This window comes from Aethalodelphis obliquidens, unplaced genomic scaffold (assembly GCF_003676395.1).
Source record: "Aethalodelphis obliquidens isolate GAN/ISIS:26980383/991018 unplaced genomic scaffold, ASM367639v1 scaffold3, whole genome shotgun sequence".
Classification (NCBI taxonomy): Eukaryota; Metazoa; Chordata; class Mammalia; order Artiodactyla; family Delphinidae; genus Aethalodelphis; species Aethalodelphis obliquidens.
The window spans coordinates 72,875,270-72,882,052 of record NW_020837947.1 but is presented as its reverse complement, the minus strand read 5'-3'; positions in this window follow the sequence as shown (position 1 = coordinate 72,882,052).

Below are 6,783 nucleotides of genomic sequence, written 5' to 3'. Positions count from 1 at the left end.
GGCTATGGTAAATAGAGCTGCAATGAACATTGGGGTGCATGTGTCTTTTTGAATTATGGTTTTCTCTGGGTATATGCCCAGTAGTGGGACTGCTGGGTCATATAGTAATTCTATTTTTAGTTTTTTAAGGAACCTCTATACTGTTCTCCATAGTGGCTGTATCAATTTACATTCCTACCAACAGTGCAAGAGGGTTCCCTTTTCTCCACACCCTCTCCAGCATTTGTTGTTTGTAGATGTTCTGATGATGCCCATTCTAACCTGTGTGAGGTGATAGCTCACTGTAGTTTTGATTTGCATTTCTCTAATGATTAATGATGTTGAGCAGCTTTTCATGTGCTTCTTGGCCATCTGTATGTCTTCTTTGGAGAAATGTCTATTTAGGTCTTCTGCCCATTTTTTTTTTTTTTTGTGGTACACAGGCCTCTCACTATTGTGGCCTCTCCCGTTGCGGAGCACAGGCTCCGGATGCGCAGGCTCAGTGGCCATGGCTCACGGGCCCAGCTGCTCTGCAGCATGTGGGAATCTTCCCGGACCGGGGCACAAACCCGTGTCCCCTGCATCAGCAGGCGGACTCTCAACCACTGCGCCACCAGGGAAGTCCCTGCCCATTTTTTGATTGGGTTGTTTGCTTCTTAATATTGAGCTACATGGGCTGTTTATATATTTTGGAGCTTAATCCTTTGTCGTTGATTCATTGGCAAACATTTCCTCCCATTCTTAGGGTTGTCTTTTTGTTTTGTTTATAGTTTACTTTGTTGTGAAGAAGTTTTAAATTTCATTAGGTCCCATTTGTTTATTTTTGTTTTTATTCCATTAATCTAGGAGGTGGGTCAAAAAAGATTTTGCTGTGATTTATGTCAGAGTGTTCTTCCTATGTTTTCCTCTAAGAGTTTTATAGTATCTGGTCTTACATTTAGGTCTTTAATCCATTTGGAGTGTATTTTTGTGTATGGTGTTAGGGAGTGTTCTAATTTCATTCTTTTATGTGTAGCTGTCCAATTATCTCAGCACCACTTATTGAAGAGACTGTCTTTTCTCCATTGCATATCCTTGCCTCCTTTGTCACAGATTAGTTGACCATAGGTGTGTGGGTTTATCTCTGGGCTTTCTATTCTGTTCCATTGATCTATATTTCTCTCTCTGTGCCAGTACCATATTGTCTTGATCACTGTAGCTTTCTAGTATAGTGTGAAGTCAGGGAGCCTGATTCCTCCAGCTCTGTTTTTTTCCCTCAAGATTGCTTTGGCTATTCGGATTCTTTTGTGTCTCCATACAAATTTTAAGATTTTTTGTTCTAGTTCTGTAAAAAATGCCATCGGTAATTTGACAGGGATTTCATTAGATCTGTAGATTGCTTTGGGTAGTATAGTCATTTTCACAATATTGATTCTTACAATCCTAGAACATGGTATATCTCTCCATTTGTTTCTGTCATCTTTGATTTCTTTCATCAGGGTATTATAGTTTTCTGAGTACAGGTAGGTATTTTACCTACTTAGGTATGTTTATTCCTAGGTATTTTATTCTTTTTGTTGTAATGGTAAATAGGATTGTTTCCTTAATTTCCCTATCTGATCTTTCATTGTTAGTGTATAGAAATGTCAGAGATTTCTGTGCATTAATTTTGTATCCTGTAACTTTATCAAATTCATCGATTAGCTCTAGTAGTTTTCTGGGGGCATCTTCAGGATTATCTATGTATAGTATCATGTCATCTGCTAACAGTGAGTTTTACTTCTTTTCCAATTTGTATTCCTTTTATTTCTTTTTCTCCTCTGAATGCCATGGCTAGGACTACCAATACTATGTTGAATAACAGTGGCAAGAGTGGACATCCTTGACTTGTTCCTGACCTTAGAGGAAATGCTTTCAGTTTTTCACCATTGAGAAAGATGTGGTTTTGTCATATATGGCCTTTATGATATTGAGGTAAGTTCCCTCTCTGCCCACTTTCTGGAGAGTTTTTATCATAAGTGGGTGTTAAATTTTAAAAAGCTGTTTTTTCATCTATTGAGATGATCATATGGTTTTTAATCTTCAGTTTGTTAATATGGTGTGTCACATTGATTTGAGTATATTGAAGAATCCTTGCATCCCTGGGATAAATCCCACTTGATCATGGTGTATGATCCTTTTAATGTGCTGTTGAATTCTCTTTGCTAGTATTTTGTTGAGGATTTTTGCATCTATATTCATCAGTGATATTGGTCTGTAATTTTCTTTTTCTGTAGTATCTCTGTCTGGTTTTGGTATTAGGGTGATGTGGCCTCGTAGAATGAGTTTGGGACTGTTCCTTCCTCTGCAATTTTTTGGAAAAGTTTGAGAAGGATGGGTGTTAGCTCTTCTCTAAATGTTTGATAAAATTCACCTGTGAAGCTGTCTGGTCCAGGACTTTTTTTTGTTGGAAGATTTTTAATCACAGTTTCAATTTCATTACTTGTGATTGGTCTGTTCATATTTTCTCTTTCTTCATGGTTCAGTCTTGGAAGGTTATACATTTCTAAGAATGTGTCCATTTCTTCCAGGTTGTCCATTTTATTGGCATAGAGTTGCTTGTAGTAGTCTCTTATGATGCTTTGTATTTCTGCGGTGTCCGTTGTCACTCCTCCTTTTTCATTTCTAATTTTATTGATTTGAGTCCTCTCCCTCTTTTTCTTGATGAGTCTGGCTAAAGGTTTATCAATTTTATTTAGCTTCTCAAACAACCAACTTTTAATTTTATTGATCTTTGCTATTGTTTCCTTTGTTTCTATTTCATTTATTTCTGCGCTGATCTTTATGATTTCTTCCTTTCTACTAACTTTAGGTTTTGTTTGTTTTTCTTTCTCTAGTTCCTTTAGGTGTAAGGTTAGATTATTTATTTGAGCTTTTTCTTATTTCTTGAGGTAGGATTGTATTTCTATAAATTTCCCTCTTAGGACTGCTTTTGCTGCATCCCATAGGTTTTGGATCGTCATGTTTTCATTGTCATTTGTCTCTCGATATTTTTTGATTTCCTCTTTGATTTCTTCAGTGATGTCTTGGTTAATTAGTAACGTATTGTTTCACCTCCATATGTTTGTGTTTTTTACGTTTTTTTTCCCTGTAATTGATTTGTGATTTCATAGCGTTGTGGTCAGATAAGATGCTTCCTATGGTTTCAGTTTTCTTAAATTTACTGAGGCTTGATTTGTGACCCAAGATGTGATCTATCCTGGAGAATGTTCTGTGTGCACTTGAGAAGAAAGTGTAATCTGCTGTTTTCGGATGGACAGTCCTATAAATATCAATTAAATCTATCTGATCTATTGTGTGACTTAAAGCTTGTGTTTCCTTATTAATTTTCTGTTTGGATGGTCTGTCCATTGATGTAAGTGAGGTGTTAAAGTCCCCCACTATTATTGTGTTACTGTCCGTTTCCACTTTTAGAGCTGTTAGCATTTGCCTTATGTATTGAGGTGCTCCTATGTTGGGTGCATATATATTTATAATTGTTATATCTTCTTCTTGGATTGATCCCTTGATCATTATGTAATGTCCTTCCTTGTCTCTTGTAGCATTCTTTATTTTAAAGTCTATTTTATCTGATATGAGTATTGCTGCTCCAGCTTTCTTTTGATTTCCATTTGGAACATCTTTTTCTACCTCCTCAGTTTCAGTTTGTATGTGTCCCTAGGTGTGAAGTGGGTCTCTTGTAGACAGCAGATATATGGGTCTTGTTTTGGTATCCATTCAGCAAGCCTGTGTCTTTTGGTTGAAGCATTTAATCCAATCACATTTAAGGTAATTATTGACATGTATGTTCCTATTACCATTTTCTTAATTGTTTTGGATTTGTTTTTGTAGGTCCTTTTCTTCTCTTGTGTTTCCCACTTAGAGAAGTTCCTTAGCATTTGTGGTAGAGCTGGTTTGGTGGTGCTGAATTCTCTTAGCTTTTGCTTGTCTGTAAAGCTTTTGATTACTCTGTCAAATCTGAATGTGATCCTTGCCAGGTAGAGCAATCTTGGTTGTAGGTTCCTTCCTTTCATCACTTTAAAAATATTATGCCACTCCCTTCTGGCTTGTAGAGTTTCTGCTGAGAAATCAGAAACTTTGTTATTTGTCATTTTTCCCTGGTTGCTTTTAATAATTTTTCTTTGTCTTTAATTTTTGTCCATTTGATTACTATGTGTCTCAGTGTGTTTCTCCTTGGGTTTATCCTGCCTGGGACTCTCTGTGTTTCCTGAACTTGGGTAGCTATTTCCTTTCCCACGTTAGGGAAATTTTCAACTATAATCTCTTCAAATATTTTCTTGGGTCCTTTCTCTCTCTCTTCTCCTTCTGGGACCCCTATAATGCAACTGTTGTTGCATTTAATGTTGTCCCAGAAGCCTCTTAGGCTGTCTTCATTCTTTTCATTCTTTTTTCTTTATTCTGTTCCATGGTAGTGAATTCCACAATTCTGTCTTCCAAGTCACTTATCCATTCTTCTGCCTCAGTTATTCTGCTATTGATTCCTTCTAGTGTATTTTTCATTTCAGTTATTGTATTCTTCATCTCTGTTTGTTTGTTCTTTAATTCTTCTAGGTCTTTGTTAAACATTTCTTGCATCTTCTCGATCTTTGCCTCCATTCTTTTTCCGAGGTCCTGGATCATCTTCACTATCATTATTCTGAATTCTTTTCCTGGAAGGTTGCCTATCTCCACTTCATTTAGTTGTTTTTCTGGGGTTTTATCTTGTTCATTCATCTGATACATAGGTCTATGCCTTTTCATTTTGTTTATCTTTCTGTGAATGTGGTTTTCCTTCCACAGGCTGCAGAATTGTAGTTCTTATTGCTTCTGCTGTCTTCCCTCTTTTGATCTTTTAAACTATACTAAATCTGGTCATTTTCTTGCTGTAATAAGAAGGACCAGAGCAAGAACCTAAGTAGGTACAGGGAACCCCCTATGGCCTAAGAAATGGTAATAGCTAAATGTTGCTGAAACTTATTCAAATATATTTACAATGATAGTATGCAATTTTAAAAGAATTTAAAAAAAGAGCAAATAACAATTTTTAGGAGTACTGTATTATCAGGCCCTATAAAAATCTTACCTTTCCCTTCATCTCTCTGTCTTTTCTTCTCAAATGAGATCTTCAAATAGCAAAAGAACTACAAAATGGAAAGTAATCTTATGATGTCACCTATTATAAGCCTGTTGAAGAAGGGAAGGAGAGAGAGATGTCACCAAAAGACCAATACATATATATTAGCCTGGTCAGACTGGCGGTTTACTTCAACTCTCATTTATACCCCTGAGAGTTTGGCATTTCTTCAGTTCTTTACCTGAATCTATGTCATTTCATATTCTATCTATCTTTTCAATTAATTTTGCCTTAAATTATCCAGAGTCCCCTGATACAAGCAACTTGGAAAAATGGTGTTTTGACTGAATACTGAAAGGATAAAGACAAAAAGAACTATACATAAACATTGTGCTCTGGTTGGTAAATTTCCTTCTCACAGGGTACAAATTAGTAATTCTGAAACCACTTTATATGCATACTAGCATTGAATAACTAAATAAATTGCTTTTAAGGGGAGCCAGGTTTCTTACAGACAGTCAAAAAAGTTACAAATAAACAAGGGGGGAACCTGGAATGAATTAGAGTCAGAGATACCAGTAGGAACTTATGTTTATTTAAACATGCATACAAATAGATAGATATAAAAACAAATATATATATATATGTGTGTGTGTGTACATGGGTTACTATATATATGTGTATGTATATATATATAAAAACACACACACATATATATATATATATACACACACACTTACATTTTTTAGTTCTGTTCACCAATAGAATTTAGAAGCAGTGACATCCCAGGAGCACATCTATACCCAGATCTTGGTTTCTAAATACTAGTCTCCAGTAAAAGGAACCAGTGCTCCTTGGGAAATGACTGATCCTAGAACTAAGGTAGGGAAAGTACAAGATGTTCCTGGAGCAGCTTACAACTCCAGGAATTAAGGATGTGGAAAAAAATTAAAAGGTGGATTCAAAAGACACAGGAATCCACCCAAGTTTCCAATGGCCAGAGGTGGAACAATTTGAGCTACAAAATAAATAACCATGGTATTGAATTACTATTACCCAAAGAATGAAACAAATATTGATGAGCCCACATTAATGTAAAAAAAGATGGAAGAGAAAGAATAAATGATCCTTACAGAGGAATCCCAAATAGCATATATTCCCTGCCTGTAGAAAGTGGAGCCTAATTCCAATCCTCTTGAATGTGGACTGGACTTAGTGACTTGTTCCCAAAAGATAAAAATGGAAAAAATAGTAACTTGAGGGTGGAGAAACATGGAAGACACTACTTTAATTAAGTGGTCAAGGTTAACCTCACTAGTGTTAAGTCATCTCGATATCATACATCCCTTGATATGATGCAATGAGAAAGGCACCTCACCTCTGTGTTATTCTACCCTAAACCCCACAATTCCAGTTTAGTCATGAAATTGATCAAACAGATTGAGGGAAATTACACAAAACACCTGATCATTACTCATCAAAACTCAAGATCATAAAAAAATAAAGGAAAGACTGAGAAACTGTCACATATTGTAGGAGCTCAAGAAGATACAAAGACTAAATGCAATGTGCTACCTTGGATTTGGGTTAAATCCTAGATAAACAGTGGACTTCAGTGGAAAAATGGTGAAATCTGAGTAAAGTCTGCAGTTTAGTCAATAATATTGTATTAATGGTAAATTCTTAGTTTCGACAAACACAGTGTGGTTATGTAAAATGTAACCACATTAGGG